Genomic DNA, 19,134 nt, shown 5'->3' on the forward strand with positions numbered 1-19,134 from the left:
TCTGCAAAATGAAAGAAGGGATCTGATTGGTTGCTATGGGCAACTGCCCTACTCTTCATCTACACAAGTGTTGATAATCTCAACCATTTTGCTTTTCTAGCTTTGGAACAATTGTAACTTTCTATCTTGTTAAGTTCCCTTAAAGGAGTAGTCCAGTGGTGACCCAGTGGTGAACAACTTATCCCCTATCCTAAGGATAGGGGATAAGTTGCAGATCACGGGGGGTCCGACCGCTGGGGCCCCCTGCGATCTCCTGTACGGAGCCCCGACAGCCCGCAGGAAGGGGGCGTGTTGACCTCCGCAGGAAGCGGCAGCCGACACCCCCCCTCAATACAACTCTATGGCAGAGCCGGAGCGCTGCCTTCGTCAATCTCCGGATGTATTGAGGGGGCGTGTCGGCCGCCGCTTCATGCGGGGGTCGACACCCGCTATCTGGCCGGAGAGCCGGGGCCCCATACAGAGAGATCGGAGGCCCCAGCGGTCGGACCCCCCGCGATCTCAAACTTATCCCCTATCCTTAGGATAGGGGATAAGTTTTTCACCACTGGACTACCCCTTTAAAAACAAGACTTGTGTGAACATAAGCTTTTAGGTGTTCATTACCCATCCTTTTTTTTTTTTGCCATATTCCTTACCCCCATTTCCCCTTTTTTTTTTTTTTTTTTTGGTCTGGTTTAGTTTGGTTTTTTGGTTGGTGGTTAATTCAAATGTATGTAATTATATTTTGGCTAAGTGTTTGCAGATTGTAATCTTAATGACCAATTTTTTTTGTTTTCTTTTGTTGGTTGTTTTTTAGCCATTTGACGACCTGTTTGTAAATAAGTCACAAACGACTCTTGGTTTTCGGAATAATCTGTGGAAGGAAGTTCTCGTTTGTGTTAATGCTGTTGGAGTGGATAAGAGGAATGTGGGGCAAATCCCCCCAAAAATGGAATGACTTGCGAAGCCAAGTAACAAAAAAAAAAAATGGGTATTTTAAACAAACAAAGGCGAGGAACTTCTGTTGGTCCTCATGTTAACATAGAATTTAGCACCATGGAGGAACTTTTGCCAGTGAACAAATAGAAGGGGTTGCTGATCAGAGGTGAGTTATTTCCTATTTGTTCTCTGCTTCTCATCTAAATTGCTGGTCATCGCGCTCCCTCCCGTAGGCTTGCATTGAGGTGCGGAGCACGACATCACATGCATGATCACGGCCGTCCCCAGCTGCGGGACTCCCGCAATCAGGCATCTTATCCCCCTATCCTTTGGATAGTGGAGAAGATGTGTAAGCACCGGAGTACCCCTTTAACCCCTTAAGGACTCAGGGTTTTTCCGTTTTTGCACTTTCGTTTTTTCCTCCTTACCTTTTAAAAATCATAACCCTTTCAATTTTCCACCTAAAAATCCATATTATGGCTTATTTTTTGCGTCGCCAATTCTACTTTGCAGTGACATTAGTCATTTTACCCAAAAATGCACGGCGAAACGGAAAAAAAAATCATTGTGCGACAAAATCGAAGAAAAAACGCCATTTTGTAATTTTGGGGGCTTCCGTTTCTACGCAGTGCATATTTCGGTAAAAATTACACCTTATCATTATTCTGTAGGTCCATACGGTTAAAATGATACCCTACTTATATAGGTTTGATTTTGTCGGACTTCTGGAAAAAATCATAACTACATGCAGGAAAATTTATACGTTTAAAAATGTCATCTTCTGACCCCTATAACTTTTTTATTTTTCCACGTACGGGGCGGTATGAGGACTCATTTTTTGCGCCGTGATCTGAAGTTTTTATCGGTATGATTTTTGTTTTGATCGGACTTTTTTAAATTTTTTAATGGTATATAAAGTGACCAAAAATGTGCTTTTTTTTACTTTGGAATTTTTTTGCGCGTACGCCATTGATCGTGCGGTTTAATTAATGATATATTTTTATAGTTCGGACATTTACGCACACGGCGATACCACATATGTTTATTTTTTTTTTTTTTACACTGTTTTATTTTTTTTTATGGGAAAAGGGGGGTGATTCAAACTTTTATTAGGGAAGGGGTTAAATGACCTTTATTAACACTTTTTTTTTACATTTTTTTTTTGCAGTGTTATAGGTCCCATAGGGACCTATAACACTGCACACACTGATCTCTTATACTGATCATTATTATCCCATAGGGACCTATTACACTGCGCACACTGATCATTGTTATCCCATGGGGATCTATAACACTGCACACACTGATCATTGTTATCCTATAGGGACCTATAACACTGCACACACTGATCATTGTTATCCCATGGGGACCTATAACACTGCACACACTGATCATTGTTATCCCATAGGGACCTATAACACTGCACACACTGATCATTGTTATCCCATAGGGACCTATAACACTGCACACACTGATCATTGTTATCCCATAGGGACCTAAAACACTGCACACACTGATCATTGTTATCCCATAGGGACCTATAACACTGCACACACTGATCTCTCATGCTGATCACTGGCGTGTATTAACACGCCTGTGATCAGTGTTATCGGCTATTGACTGCTCCTGCCTGGATCTCAGGCACGGAGCAGTCATTCGCCGATCGGACACCGAGGAGGCAGGTAGGGGCCCACCTGGTGTCCTGTCAGCTGTTCGAGACGCCGCGATTTCACCGCGGTGGTCCCGAACAGCCCGACTGAGCAGCCGGGTCACTTTCACTTTAGAAGCGGCGGTCAGCTTTGACTGCCGCTTTTAAAGGGTTAATACCGCACATCGCCGCGATCGGCGATGTGTGGTATTAGCCGTGGGACCCGGCCGTTGATGAGCGCCGGGACAGACGCCATATGATGCGGGATCGCGGCGCGATCCCACTTCAAATCGCGGGAGCCGGCGCAGGACGTAAATATACGTCCTGCGTCGTTAAGAGGTTAAAGGGGTACTGGTGTCAGGAAGTTAAACAGATTGGTAAATTACTTCTCTTCAAAAATCTTGACCCTTCCAGTACTTATCAGCTGCTGTATAAAACCGAGATTTTTTTTTTTTAGTTTTTTGGTCTGACAACATTGCTCTCTAATGACACCCCCTGTCCGTGTCAGGAATTATCCAGATTAGAAGCATTTCCCCATAGAAAACCTGTCCTCTTTGGGATAGTTCCTGACACGGACAGGGGGTGTCAGTAGAGAGCCATAAAATAAAAATAAAAAAACTCTGGTTTATACAGCAGCTGATAAGTACTGGAAGATCGAAATAATTTACAATTCTGTTTAACTTTGTGGCACCAGTTGATTCAAAATATAAAAAATCTAAATGTTTTCCAGTAGTCTATTTTGCCAAACGTGTAACCCTCTAAATTGTGAGTTGCCCATAGCAAACAATCACAGACATTATTTAAGTTTAAAATAGGCGTGTGACAAATCACTACAGTGATCTGTTTTTGACCCCCCAAGAAAATGTCCTCATTTAGCTTGGGTCAGGTATTGGCTAATCTCCCCCCTTGTGTTCTCCAAAATTGTGGACACAGAAAGTCAAATTTTCTATTAACCTTTATTAAAGGGGTACTCCGGTGAAAACCTTTTTTCTTTTAAATCGACTGGTGGCAGAAAGTTAAACATATCTGTAAATTACTTCCATTAAAAAATCTTAATCCTTCCAGTACTTATTAGCTGCTGAATGCTACAGAGGAAATTCTATTCTTTTTGGAACACTGATGACATCACGAGCACAGTGCTCTCTGCTGACATCTCTGTCCATTTTAGCAACCATGCATAGCAGATGTATGCTAAGGGCAGCATGGTGGCTCAGTGGTTAGCACTGCTGCCTTGCAGTGCTGGGGCCTTGGGTTCAAATCCCACTAAGGACAACAATAAATAAAGCGTTGTTATTATTATAATAACGTCAGCAGAGAGAACTGTGGTCGTGATGTCATCAGAGAGCATTCCAAAAAGAAAAGAATTTCCTCTGTAGTATTCAGCAGCTAATAAGTACAGGAAGGATTAAGATTTTTTAATAGAAGTAATTTACAAATATGTTTAACTTTCTGCCACCAGTTGATTTAAAAGAAAAAAGATTTTCACCGGAGTACCCCTTTAAGTCTGTTAAAATATAAATGAGGATTTTGCAAAAAGTAACCCAAACACACCTAAAGTCCGTAAACACAAGTGAAAAGATTATTTTAAAAAATTTAACGTACTGGAGCACCAAAGTAAAACTCACGACGTGTGTGGTCTCCAAATTCAGACATACTACAACATATATGTTACAATAAGGGCTCCTCACTATGCACATACCAAAGTGTGTTACATACCTGATATCCCCTTAACAAACACTTAGGGGGAGTATTGCCAAAACCTGTCCCGCAAAAAGTGGCTGAGTTGCCCATAGCAACCAATCAGCTCGCTTCTTTCATGTTTAACAAGACCTTGGCAAAATGAAAGAAGAGATCTGATTGGTTGCTATGGGCAACTCAGCAACTTTGCCTCTGGACAGGTTGTTACTAAGCTCCCCCACTGGGCGTATATATAGCGTTAGGGTTAGTGCTGCTGCTCTTTTTTGTACTAACTCTTTTTAGTGTTCATTAATTATTATTATTTTTTTTTTTTGGGGGTGTTGTTCTTTGGAGAAGACAATACTTCACCGATAGCACCACCAGTTGAGGAGCCCGAAAGACCAGCTGATCAACCACCAACTGTTGCCGACATAGCGCAGGAGACAATTCCCCAAGAAATTGAGACTGGGTCCATTGAGGAAGATATCAACAATGACATAGGGTTCACTCCAGCTCAAACTCGCTTCTTAAATGATTATACTGAGCGAAACCAGGCAAATCTTAAGGTGATTGCTAACGCTGTCGAAAATATTGATCATTCCTTGAAAGTAATGTGTCAACTCTATGCCCAAAGCCTACAAAGCCAAGGTGTCAGCCAAGTAGCAGTTGACCCACCCACCATTGTTAACACTAATGTTGAGACACATCCAAGCACTGGTTTGGGTAGTGTGTCACCACAACCTGCCTCGTCAAACTTGTCTGTTGAATTTGATGTGGCCTCAACCTCATCTGGGATCACTTTACATTCGGTTTCTAATTGTTCGGGGTTTATTCCCCCGGTCTCGCTCATTAACACCAAACATAAATACTCAGTCAGATTTATTTGCTCAATCCCCTCCTCAGTCCTCGGTGCTAGATTTGTCGACACACAGGGTAACATGCCCCACACCACCAGTTCTTGCCTCACAACAGACCAATAATCCTTCCTCTACTAGGGCTGAATATTTGATGGATGTCAAAACAGAAATGGGGTCAGTTCCCGGTAGTTCCCTTCCACCTAAAAAAAAAAAGGCTAAAATCTTTTCCAAATTTTGATTGTTAGCTAAAAATTTGTTTGTGTTCACATCTAGTTGTTGTGGACTTGTTCTAGTTTGTTAAAAAAAAAAGGTGTAGATGATGTCCCTTTAAACATGACACTTTCCCTATCCCACGTGCATTTTTGTTTTGCTTGGAAATATAGGTAATGTTCTTATTTTTGAAATTTTTACCAACACGTGTAAGGCTGGGTTCACACCACGTTTTGTTAAATATGGTTCCCGTATTTGGCTGGGAGGAGGGGGTGGGTGGGGCTTAATCATGGCGCCCGCACTCAGCCTTATTTAATGTATGTCTATGAGCCGACCGGGGTGAACCGCAGCCTCCGGTCGGGTTAGTTTTCGTCCGTATGCGGTTTCCCGACCGTAGGCAAAAACGCGGTTGACCACGTTTTTGCCTGCAGTCGGGAAACCGCATACGGCCAAAAACGAAGCCAACCAGAGGCTGCGGTTCACTCCGGTCGGCTCATATACATACATTAGATACGGTTCCCGAATACTGATTAAGCCCCGCCCCCCTCCTCCCAGCCGTATACGGGAACCGTATTTAACAAAACGTGGTGTGAACCCAGCCTAAGACAGAGGGGCATCTTCCTCCTTCTTTTTTTGTTTTTGCTTCCATAAATGTGAAACAATCGCACAAACACATAACTGCTATGTTTTTTTTTTGCGAAGATAATACCATATGTAAATATATACAGATATGTACAACTCTAATCTGATTTGAGTCTTAACTTGTGTGGTGGTTATTTTTTGGATAAAATAAAAATAATTAAAAAAAAATGTGTGGGAAGGTAAACTCCTTAGTACTATATCCAGGTTTACCTAATTGTCTCTCATAGTTGTGGATTCCTAAATGATTGCCATTTTTGGCTCAATAATACCAACAAAATCCCAAAAATTTACACAAGACAAAACAAGTAGTCCACAGCAGGAAAATACAACATTGAATCTGGCCGACTGAGTTTCCAAGGTAACATTTAATCTGAAAGACACTACTGTAAACTGTTAGGATTCGGCTAGCTGGATGTGGATCCTCTGTGTCAGCGAGGGATTGGCGTGGACCGTGCCGGTGGACCGGTTCTAAGTTGCTACTGGTCTTCACCAGAGCCCGCCGCAAAGCGGGATGGTCTTGCTGCGGCGGTAGCAACCAGGTCGTATCCACTGGCAATGGCTCAACCTCGCTGACTGCTGAGAAGGCGTGGGACAGAAGGACTAGACAGAGGCAAGGTCAGACGTAGCAGAAGGTCGGGGCAGGCGGCAAGGTTCGTAGTCAATGGAGATAGCAAGAGGTCAGGAACACAGTAATGGCAAACACAGGAAACGCTTTCTCAAGGCACAATGGCAACAAGATCCGGCAAGGAAGTGAAGGGGAAGTGAGGTTAAATAGACAGGGAGCAGGTGGAGGCTAACTAGACTGATTGGGCCAGTTACCAATCATTGGTGCACTGGCCCTTTAAATCTTAGAGAGCTGGCGCGCGCGCGCCAGGACGTGACAGCTGGGGACCGGGACAGGTGAGAGACTTGGGATGCGATTCGCGAGCGGGCGCGTCCCGCTATGCGAATCGCATCCCCACTGGCAATGTCAGTGCAGCGCTCCCGATCAGCGGGTCTGACCGGGGCGCTGCAGAGAGAGGAACGCCGCGAGCGCTCCGGGGAGGAGCAGGGACCCGGAGCGCTCGGCGTAACATAAACTTAAATATGTAAAAGGCTCTAACACATTTCCAAAAGAACTTTGCCATAATTAGTTTCTGAAGAACCGATGTGTAATTTCCTGCGGTCTTGCCCGACCTTCTTGCTATATGTTTGCGTAAATCTGATGCTATTTCAATAGGAATTTGATGAGTATTTGCAATATTATGTAGAATAATTGCAATAACAAGTTTACCCACAAATTCTGGCTTGTAGAGTCGGGCACCACCAGTGATAGAAAAGCCTTTTCGACCTGGGTTCGTGTTTTAACATGCGCCCTATTGTACTTTTTCTCTGCAGCTGTTGAAGGTGTTAAGTATGGTGTCATCAGCCAAGACTGCAAACGATACCCATTGTTACCTGCAAGAATATAATAATTCCTGAGACATTACATAGTAAAAACATTTGAATTCCTGTCGCCCTTTTTTGTTATTTTAAAAAAGGCTAATAATGTGGAAACAGTAGAGGCCGTCTGGCTCCAAATACTACTTACCAACAGACCACACAATAGCTGCATAAGATGACCTGGGTAGCTGAAGGAGAGATCCATACATGCAATCACACATCTTATCCTTTGGAAAGGGGCTTAGATGCGATGGCCAACTTTCGGCCAATGCAAGTAAGCTATCTGTGTTTGAATGTGTGCGACTGGCCCAAAATTCAGAATACAGAGGTGCTCTCTAAAAACACCGAAACCGAAAAGCTGATTGTCAACTCCGAGAGGACGTCCCTTGTGAGTAGCCCTATGTCATTTGGCACGCACATCAAATAATTAGCAAGACATTATTTGACTGCCCTGTAGTTTGATCGAATGTAATTCTGTAAAACTATTTAGGATCCCAAATTTTTGTGGAGTCTGGGCGGGGGAAACATTTCTTCCAGGTGGGGTGGGTGGTGGTTTGGGGAACAGACCTCAAGCTGGTTAAGGATACATTACCTTTGTTAGTGCAAACATGGCCATCTAAAATAATTTATAACATAAAATTTTGCCCAGTTGGCCCAATGCCTCGGACCCACCCTAAAAATTTTTAACATATGGCTAAGGTCAATTTAACAAATATTATTGGGGACATGTTTTCAGACATAGAACACTGTGATGTTTCTTACTTCCCTTTAACCCCTTAAGGACCGTGGTTTTTTCCGTTTTTGCATTTTCGTTTTTCGCTCCTTGCCTTTAAAAAATCATAACTCTTTCAATTTTGCACCTAAAAATGCATATGATGGCTTATTTTTTGCGCCACCAATTCTACTTTGTAATGACGTCAGTCATTGTGCCCAAAAAACTACGGTGAAATGGAAAAAAAAATCATTGTGAGGCAAAATTGAAAAAAAAAAAACACTATTTTGTAATTTTTGGGGGCTTCCGTTTCTACGTAGTACATTTTTCAGTAAAAATGACACCTTATCTTTATTCTGTAGGTCGATACGATTAAAATGATCCCCTACTTATATAGGTTTGATTTTGTTGGACTTCTGGAAAAAATCATAACTTCATGCAGGAAAATTAATACATTTAAAATTGTCATTTCTGACCCCTATAACTTTTTTTTTTTCCGTATATGGGGCGGTATGAGGGCTCAGTTTTTGCGCCATGATCTGAAGTTTTTAACGGTACCATTTTTGCATTGATAGGACTTTTTGATCGCTTTTTATTCATTTTTTCATGATATAAAAAGTGACCAAAAATGCACTATTTTGGACTTTGGAATTTTTTTGCGCGCACGCCATTGACCGAGCGGTTTAATTAACTATATATTTTTATAATTAGGACATTTCCGCACGCGGCGATACCATATATGTTTATTTTTATTTACACTGTGTTTTTTTTTTTATGGGAAAAGGGGGGTGATTCAAACTTTTAATAGGGAAGGGGTTAAATGATATTTATTCCCTTTTTTTTCCCCTTTTTTTTTGCAGTGTTATAGCTCCCATAGGGACCTATAACACTGCACACACTGATCATTGTTATCCCATAGGGACCTATAACACTGCACACACTGATCATTGTTATTCCACAGGGACCTATAACACTGCACACACTGATCATTGTTATCCCATAGGGACCTATAACACTGCACACACTGATCATTGTTATCCCATAGGGACCTATAACACTGCACACACTGATCTTTATCATTGATCACTGGTTTCTCATAAGAAACCAGTGATCGATGATTCTGCCGCTTTACTGCTCATGTCTGGATCTCAGGCACTGAGCAGTCATTCGGCGATCGGACAGCGAGGAGGCAGGTAGGGACCCTCCCGCTGTTCTGTAAGCTGTTCGGGATGCTGCGATTTCAACTTTGAACGCCGCATCTAAAGGGTTAATAGCGCGTGGCACAGCGATCAATGCCGCGTGTCCCGGCTGTTGTTAGAGGCCGGGCACGACCCGCTATGACCGTTATAGATCGGGAGCGGACACATGACGTTCCAGTACGTCATGTGTCCTTAAGGGGTTAAGTCAGATAAATCCATGCCTGATATTCTTTGGTATCATTTTTCAGATCTGTCAAGAATTCAAAAACGTGGGTGAGGATGTCCAAACAACCACGCACTGGGCAGTCCAAAAGCGTCACGTCAGGTAGGCTACATTCCATACTGAGATGAGAACATTATTTCATACAAAACAGAAACTCCAAATGGTCGTGTGATGTTACGCAGCATGCTGCATTTGGAAGTGCTTGATTGAAGCCTAAAATGACCACGATGAGCTGACACACTTTACCAATGTGCGAGGCAAGGCACATGCCAAAATCTCGCACACGTAGATGGAGATGACTAAAAACCTGCCCAGATGTCCAATTTCGCAGGTTGGCGGAGAAAAAAAATGTTCGGGATGGTTGAATTTGGTGGAGGCATTGTTTAAAATGAAAACTGCAATCTGATTGGTGGTGCTTTGAAACGGGTCAACTTCTACTCTGTACCGGTTTGGAAAAGGCTACAACAATGTGTAGCTAGGCAGATGGCTGACAATGTTTGAGGCTACTGCACATGCACACAGCAGCTCGCACATTGCAGTGGGTCTCCTTGGTGCTACCTATTTCGGGTATGTTCACCCTACAGAGTGTGAACAGAATCTCCAATAGCTTAATTCAGCCAGCGGAGATTCAGACTGCCAGGCGGCCGCGTTAGGACCGCGCCACACTGTCCCATCAACATTGACTGTAATAACATGTTATTGTTGCGCTTTACATTCAGCGGCAAAATATTCCGCAAATGAAATTCCGCAGTGTGAACAGGTCTCGGGGAGACCCATTTGCAATAACGTAACGTTCACAACACGGACTTACGATTGCGGAATTCCGCGCAAAGTCCGTAGTGGGAACATACCGTTACAATCCAAGCAGGCACATCTAAAGGTAGCATGCAGTGGTCATTAATTGGCAGCTAAACATCATCAAATCTGCTGGGTATCCATTTAGGTGAACGTACACTCAGATTTAACATGGAATGTGGCTGTGTTCCAAAACGGAGAAAGTAATTGTAACAAGTGTAGAAACAGTACAGTGGTCCCTCAACATCCGATGGTAATTTCAGCCAAACCACACACCTCGTGTCGAATCCATCGTATATTGAGGGATCCGTGCAATGTAAAAAGTACATTATATACTCACCTGTCCCCGCCGCTCCGGACCGCGTCCTCACCGCTCCCGATGCTGTCCCATGGGTTCCTGCTGCTATCCCCCTGCTCCGGCGTCTTCTTCGGGATCCTCCGGCATCTCCGGCATCTTCTCCGGGGTGCGTGCCTCGCTTTCTGGTGACGTTATTACGTTGCTGCGCCGGGGCGGCGTAGGCAGCGACGTAATAACTACGCCGGAAAGCGAGGCCCGGACCATGGAGAAGATGCAGGAGACGCCGGAGGATCGCAAAGAGGACCTGGGGCAGCGGGGATAGGTAAGTGAAGCTGCCGGGGATGCTTAAACTGCTATCCGACAGCAGCTTAAGCATTTTGCGCTGTCGGATTGCAGTTAATGCGATGGCCCCGACATCTAAAAACATTTGATCATATGTTGGAGCCATCGCATGTCGGGGGGTTACTGTACATGATATGTGAGTAAAATATGTGTTGGACCTATTCTTTTGACAATTTTTAAACATGTGCAGAGCAAGAGTATTTCATTTGGACATTGCAACATTTTGGTTGGCGGTCTGCCCAAAAATTGCTACTGGCAAGTGCAACACTGTTCCTCTGCGTGTGGGTATTTTGGCTTTTAAAAAGCTTAGAAAAATATGTAACAAATCAGAAGCACAATATATATATACCAGATATTTCCTGATTCTACTTTTCATTCTTTCAGAGAAAAGACAGTCCACAAATGCCAGACAACGGGGGCAAACCTTCCATCCTATAGAACTTGTGGATATGGTTCGGCTCATTGATTAGCTGAGTGCCACACGTGCCCCAAGAGGGCAGGTGAACCAGCAAAAACATGACATAGTGTCTCAAGTAGCTACCTATCTTAAGGAAAAATATGGAACATTCCACACTCCCAAACAAGTAAAAAAACGGTCCTCCGACTTAAAGGTTCGTGAAACTCGGAGACTGGGGTCTATTCGCCGACAGATTACTGAAGGTAAGTACATATATTATGCTAAGTAACACTGAATAAAAAAAGGAAAATTAGGCAAAACAGAGAAGTAAAGCCTAGGGGAGTTCGTTAAAAACATGTGCAAAGGAGATGTTGCCCATAAGCACAAATTTTACGCACTCTTTGAATTTCATATGTGATTGTTAAAAAGTAAGTAAGCCAAGTTTTTGTTGGCTTGGGGAAACTAGTTAGTATAACTTTGTTTTCTGAACTATGGGGCCATGTTCGTGGAGTTAAGATGTCAAAAGATATCTTTAAGTTTAAAGGAGTTTGTCAGGAAAACCCACACCTTTGAATTTCCCAAAAGTAGGGAGGTTAAGTAGGTGATTGTGGGTGTTCCAATCCCATACAGGGTCACGTAAGTCTGCATTAAGGGTTCCAACAAAGGGACACGGTGCATTGGCCAACACACCCCCTTGTATCCCCCTTGTTATTTTTCCTTTCCCGCAGTGCGAAGAATGTCACATGATGCAGAGTTGCTGTGGAGACGGGGGAAGCCACGACGGGTCAGCGGACGGAGTGTTTATCCACGTCACTTCCGGCACCAGCGTGTGCGTCCCTTTCGTATCCGCGGCAACGGGGCATCGTGAGCGCACTTGTATGACGTAATTATATGAGTAATGTTAAGGCGATGGATGCTTGTTAGCTAGTCCCCACCTCTGTTTTACGTCAGGATTAGGGTCAGGTATTTAAGGGAGGATATGGGAGTACGACAAAGAACCGGAAGAAGCACTTTACGTGCGAAACGGGCGTTGTTCGTGCGGTTGTCTGGGCACCTGCACCATTTTGTATGTTCACTCACGCTGCTGGAAATAAAGAAGCTTGAATTGCAAGTGCGGTGAGCTGCCGTCTTTTCTCTTCTTTTGAAGTATATCCCAGATAGATGCATGTAGGGTGTATGTTGGCTGGTAATTCCAGTGAGAAAGTTCAAACAACGCTTCATGCAGACTTCCAGTGGCACGTACAGGATAACATGTTATCACCCTACAGGTGATAAACCCGCCAATCGAATTTGGATGGGAACAATTATATTAATTAAAAGGTTAACTTTGCGGCACAAAATGTTTGGGATTCAAAGCCTTAGGGTCACTCCTACTTAGTTACAATGCCTTATTTTTAAGGCACAAAACATTGGACATATGTTTGACCTATTTAAGAAATGGAACAACAAGTGTCTCCCTCCAGGTCCCGAGCACATTTCCACACATCTCTTGTCCTGACTTTGGACTCCTGCTTGCCTCGCAGAAGTCCAAAAGCTGTTAGTGCAGAGGTGGTGGGTGCAGCCTTAGCCAATCCTATCTCATTTCACAGTGAACTGGGTGTATCATAGTAAGCGAGGAATTCCTCCCTTCTATGGCTTGAGATGATGTAATGCCTGATGATTAACTACCCTTGTGGAAATCTGACTGAGACTAAGGCGAAAAAACATTCCCAGAAATGGTTAACATATTTCAGAAAAATCAACATGGCTTAAACATTAATTTTGTGTATTTTGCCAATCTTTTAAGTGGTTAGTCAATCAATCCTTTCAACTAAATAATATATAATCCACAATCCTAATTTTCAGAACATGGCAAAATGTACAGATGAGGAGGAGCCAAGTGTTAGTGGCAATTGCAACAAGCCAGATGAGAATCAGGTGAGTCCGGGTTAGTGACCTCCTTGTGGCACAAACTTGCAAACACACATAATTAGGCATCTTGGCCACTCTCCATTGGATAGTAGCTAAGAGGTTAATGTAAATTAACCAACGTAAACGTTTTCTTCTTGTGTTTCTATTTTTATTACAATTAAAACCTTTCTGAGTCGTGAAAATTTAGATTCCAAAAACAAAACATAATCATTACTTAGCAGATTATAGATAACACCGAGAAAATCTAAATGGGAGAAAAGGAGAAATCAGATGGAAAGTATTGGAAGGGAAAACTAAATTCGATCTCCGAACTAAAAATATGTTGACCTTGTTGTCCACATTTGATTGCTCGAATCGGGGTTCACACAAGAGCCCCACTTTGAGGCTGCAAACACCGGTAAAAAGTTTTGCAAAAACTGAAAAGTTGGGTCAGGGCCATCACTATCGATTACACAAAAAGCATTAACTATTTAACAATGTTTTGGGGGCAAGATGTGTAATCCACTTTATTATATTAATATGTACAATTTACCAGGAACGCAACATCCTAAATTGACGAAGGACATTATTGATGCAAAATGTGTCTAATTCTTTCACAGGAAATGTTGGTTGGCCCGGAAACAGAATATTTTACATTGCATTTGCAACCCATTGATGAAAAATTTGAACAACTTCCAGAGCCACAAAGGGAGAATCCGTTTGGCTCCGATTTGCAAACGTATGCGGTTTCTAACCGGATCTTAAACCGCAGTTGACTGCGCAGGTGCGCGAAACGATTCGTCGACTGAGCCTCGCTGTATGACCTGCACACAATAAATCACCCGAAGAATGCCCGAGTGCCTCCATATCTTTTGTTTTATTCCACGGCTCTTGCTGTCTGGAAGAGCACCGGTACAAGCGTAGGATCCGTGAGTGGCAGTGGTTATTTGTGATACTTATCCAGTACCATATAGAAATAGAAAAGCAAAGAGTCAGCTCACCATGTGTTGTAATCAGTCCTCTAATCCTGGAGGATCGGAAGCACGGGAGAGGAATGAGCCAGGTCCCAGACGTTCAATAGTAGAGAAAGATATATGTAATCCAGCTTCCTAAAACTTCAATTCTTTATTCAATCCATTAAAATCAACAAAAAAGTGCAAGATAAAAGCCAAATGAAACTCTGACATGTTTTGGTTTATGGAAAACCCTTATTCATAGCGCTATGAAGGTTTTTCCATAAACCGAAACGCGTCGGTGTTTCATTTGGCTTTTATCTTGCACTTTTTTGTTAATTTTAATGGATTGAATAAAGAATTGAAGTTTTAGGAAGCTGGATTACACATATCTTTATCCAGTACCGTACCCAGTGGCAGTGCCAACTGTAGACTTTACACTTACTTTTGACATTTTAATGATTTTCACATTCCCTTGTAAATCCACTGCCATGCCTATTTCCACTGCTTCAGGATGACAAAGGCTTGTTCCAACCAGACAACCTTTTTTACGTTTAGATGTAGTAAAATGTTTATTTTGAGGATTTTTTGGCAAATCTGCCTGTGTTACATGCATATTTTACAACAGTTGTTGTTGAATTTGAAAGTAAACGAATAATACAAAAGTTTTGTCCATAGACTTTGCGCTACGTATACAGTACAGACCAAAAGTTTGGACACCTTCTCATTCAGAGTTTTCTTTATTTTCATGACTATGGCTATTGTAGATTCACACTGAAGGCATCAAAACTATGAATTACCACATGTGGAATTATAGACATAACAAAAAAGTGTGAAACAACGGAAAATATGTCATATTCTAGGTGGAAAGTGTCCCCAAGTGCAGTCACAAAAACCATCAAGAGCTACAAAGAAACTGGCTCACATGCGGACCGCCCCAGGAAAGGAAGACCAAGAGTCACCTCTGCTGCGGAGGATAAGTTCATCCGAGTCACCAGCAATCTCAGAAATCGTAGGTTAACAGCAGCTCAGATTAGAGACCAGGTCAATGCCACACAGAGTTCTAGCAGCAGACACATCTCTAGAACAACTGTTAAGAGGAGACTGTGTGAGGCCTTCATGGTAGAATATCTGCTAGGAAACCACTGCTAAGGACAGGCAAAAAGCAGAAGAGACTTGTTTGGGCTCAAGAACACAAGGGATGGATATTAGACCAGTGGAAATCTGTGTTTTGGTCTGATGAGTCCAAATTTGAGATCTTTGGTTCCAACCACCGTGTCTTTGTGCGAAGCAGAAAAGGTGAACGGATGGACTCTACATGCCTGGTTCCCACCGTGAAGCATGGAGGAGGAGGTGTGATGGTGTGGGGGAGGAAGTGTGATGGTGTGGAGGAGGAGGTGTGATGGTGTGGAGGAGGAAGTGTGATGGTGTGGAGGAGGAGGTGTGATGGTGTGGAGGAGGAGGTGTGATGATGTGGGGGAGGAGGTGTGATGGTGTGGAGGAGGAGGTGTGATGGTGTGGAGGAGGAGGTGTGATGATGTGGGGGAGGAGGTGTGATGGTGTGGGGGGCTTTGCTGGTGACACTGTTGGGGATTTATTCAATATTGAAGGTATACTGAACCAGCATGTCTACCACAGCATCTTGCAGCGGCTGCTATTCCATCCGGTTTGCGTTTAGTTGGACCATCATTTATTTTTCAACAGGACAATGACCCCAAACACCTCCAGGCTGTGTAAGGGCTATTTGACCAAGAAGGAGAGTGATGGGGTGCTGCGCCAGATGACCTGGCCTCCACTGTCACCGGACCTGAACCCAATCGAGATGGTTTGGGGTGAGCTGGACCGCAGAGTGAAGGCAAAAAGGGCCAACAAGTGCTAAGCATCTCTGGGAACTCCTTCAAGACTGTTGGAAGACCATTTCAGGTGACTACCTCTTGAAGCTTATCAAGAGAATGCCAAGAGTGTGCAAAGCAGTAATCAAAGCAAAAGGTGGCTAGAACCTAGAATATGACTTATTGTCACACTTTTTTGTTATGTCTATAATTCCACATGTGGTAATTCATGGTTTTGATGCCTTCAGTGTGAATCTACAATTTTCATAGTAAAGAAAATAAAGAAAACTCTGAGAATGAGAAGGTGTGTGCAAACTTTTGGTCTGTACTGTATATATATATATATATATATATGTATAATATGCCCTGAAGAATCTAAATTTAAAGGGGTTATCCAGAAATAGAAAAACATGGCTACTCTCTTCCAAAAACAGCACCACTCATGTCCTAAGGTTGTGTGTGGTATTACAGCTCAGTTTTTTGATAAAGTGAATGGAGTTGTGGAGCTGTGATATCTAGCAGCACCTGAGGACAGGACTGCTACTGTTTTTGGAAGAAAGTAGCCATGCTTTTCTAATGCCGGTAACCCCTTGAAAGTCCACCTTTTGCAATCGGTTTATTATTATTATTATTATTATTATTATTATATTGTATCTTATACAGAAAATTAAGCAACTTTGCAAAAATAAAAAAATCTCCTGTTGGTCTGTGCCTACAGCGTTTACATCTCTTAAGTAATGCCCTGTCGGCGCTTGGGCGCGCTTTGTTATGTAGAGGTGAACGCCTCTACATAAATCCTTGTTTTTGATGCAGAATATACAGCGCTCAGTTACTCATCCCAGAACCATGGGGGAGATTTTTCAAAACCTGTACAGAAAAAAAGTTGACCAGTTGCCTATAGCAACCAGTCAGATCGCTTCTTTCATTTTGAAAAGGGCCTCTGAGAAATGAAAGAAGTGATCTGATTGGTTGCTATGGGCAACTCGGCAACTTTTCCTTTACACAGATTTTGATAAATCTCCCCCATGTGAATACAGCCAAAGAGTCAGTTCAGAGAAATGTATCTAAGGCCTCCAAGATGTCCCCCGTACATTCCCCATACTCTAGCATTCACCATCTCTGAATTTCTTATCATGTCCCTTGTAGATTGTAAGCCTTTGTGGTTCTTCTCATTCTCTGTTACTTATGACCAAGGCTCAAGTCCTGTAGGAGCTGAAGCACTTTTTCCACAGCAGGAACGCAGTTCCCATTAGCAGAAGTCCTGCAGGACCAGCCCTTAAAGGGGTACTCCGCCCCTAGACATCTTATCCCCTATCCAAAGTATAGGGGATAAGATGTCTGATCCCCAGCAGCAGGACCCCCCGTGATCTCGGCTGCGGCACTCCAGACATCCGGTGCACAGAGCGATGACTGGTGCTGCGGGGCAGAGGCTCGTGACGTCACAGTAATGCCCCCTCAGTACAAGTCTGGTGCTGCACCCAATGCTCTAAACGAATGCCGGGTGCAGCAGGGAGAACGTGGGGGTCCCAAGTGGCAGGATCTCCGGGATCAGACATGTTATCCCCCATCCTTTGAATAAGGTATAAGATGTCTAGTACCCCTTTAAGTGGAAATCTTGGGTGAGTTCCCACACTTTATTTCCCAGGACTTGACCCCTGCTTATGACCCCCTTCACATAGACTGCTGCTTATGGCCCCCCTCTTCCATACAATGACGCCCAGAGCTCCCTCTTTTACCAAGACTACTGCTTATTGCCCATTTTCTCACACCTCTACTGTTACTATGCCCCCCCCCCTCACAAAGGCTGCTGGTCATGGCCCCCCACTCCCATAGACTGCTTCTCAGGCCCCCTTCTCTCATGTAGACTTCTGCCTCCATTACAGCCGCATTCCTTCTTCTCTGTTCTCATGCCTCCTAGTCACATAACAATGTTTTTTGTAGGTTAGGTTGCTGTTATAGATGAAATCACGGATGTATGGGCTCTTTGGCAGTTTTGCTGTATTTTATGCAAAAGTACAGCAAAAAACACTGCATTTTTATACATTTTAAGTGGAATGCACACAGTAAATCCATTACAGTTTTCCATCAATTCTGTTGAAATTGTGTCAGAATCCAGAAATACAACTGCAGCCCTTCAGATGTTCAGGGGCCCAATGGGCTCCAGGCTCCATGGTGGGCCAGCCCAAGCCTGTGTACAGTTTCTGAGCAGATCTCGGAGAGTCATTTTGTCATCCATCTCCCACTTCTAAATATCAATTATTTAGGGGACAGAAGGAAAAGAGTTTATCTGACGATCAGACTACACAAAATGTGCTTGTAGTCTGTTACTGTGCACATAGATACTGCTATAGATACTAAAGGGTAGTGGATTTTTAATAAAGACTATTTACAAAGTTGCTTCCTAGTTAATTATACATGCAGGATAATATAAATTGGTTGCAAAGGTGACATTTCCCTTGTGCACACCCCCCACCCATTTCTGCATCAGAGAATAGAACTGTTCTACGGGGAACACCATAAGAGCACCTATGAAGTTGCACAGCTTGTGGGCAGTTTTAGGGTGTGTGCTCTTTGGAGGGTTACCAGTAGAACAGCTGTTGCTCTCTCTGTGGTTTGTAAATGACCATCGTTACATAGCAAAAAGCCGGAGAAAGAATATCTGTCACACAGAGGTAAATAACCGCTGCCTGAATGTAGCCTGATATAATAATATAGGCATACACATATACAGGTATAGTCAGGTATATACATGTATGGGGACATTTTAATTTTTTTTAAATTATTATTATGTTACAAAAAACATGTTCTCCATATGTTTCCATTAAAAAAAATATTTACTTTGTGTCCTATAACTTTATTGGAGTCCATCACACAAGCTTTATACTGACAGTTTTCTTATCAGCCTTTCTTTCCTCTCCTGAAATAATTTCTAATTTGATTCATGACCACATCAATGTTGACCTTTGATCTGATCATATATCAGCTTAGAATTTTGCTTAGAAGAGGAGAAAAAGTCTGATTAGAAAAAAAACACCTGTCAGTTTGTTGCTTCTCTGATGGGCTTTACTCATAACAGAAGCTGTAGAACACAAATTAAACATATTTTTTAAGATGAGAAA

The 19,134-nt window shown here is 42.9% G+C and overlaps 1 long non-coding RNA gene across 1 annotated transcript; it reads left to right on the forward strand.

Moving 5' to 3' along the window:
- The first annotated feature begins 864 nt into the window (after window positions 1–864).
- On the forward strand, window positions 865–14,155 carry LOC130297513 (uncharacterized). The gene is made up of 7 exons (XR_008849567.1): window positions 865–1,084; window positions 4,601–4,809; window positions 7,473–7,762; window positions 9,534–9,610; window positions 11,328–11,603; window positions 13,186–13,257; window positions 13,851–14,155. It is a non-coding gene; the product is annotated as an uncharacterized LOC130297513 (long non-coding RNA).
- The last annotated feature ends 4,979 nt before the right edge of the window (window positions 14,156–19,134 follow it).

The sequence above is a fragment of the Hyla sarda genome, chromosome 13 (assembly GCF_029499605.1).
Source record: "Hyla sarda isolate aHylSar1 chromosome 13, aHylSar1.hap1, whole genome shotgun sequence".
Lineage (NCBI taxonomy): Eukaryota > Metazoa > Chordata > Amphibia > Anura > Hylidae > Hyla > Hyla sarda.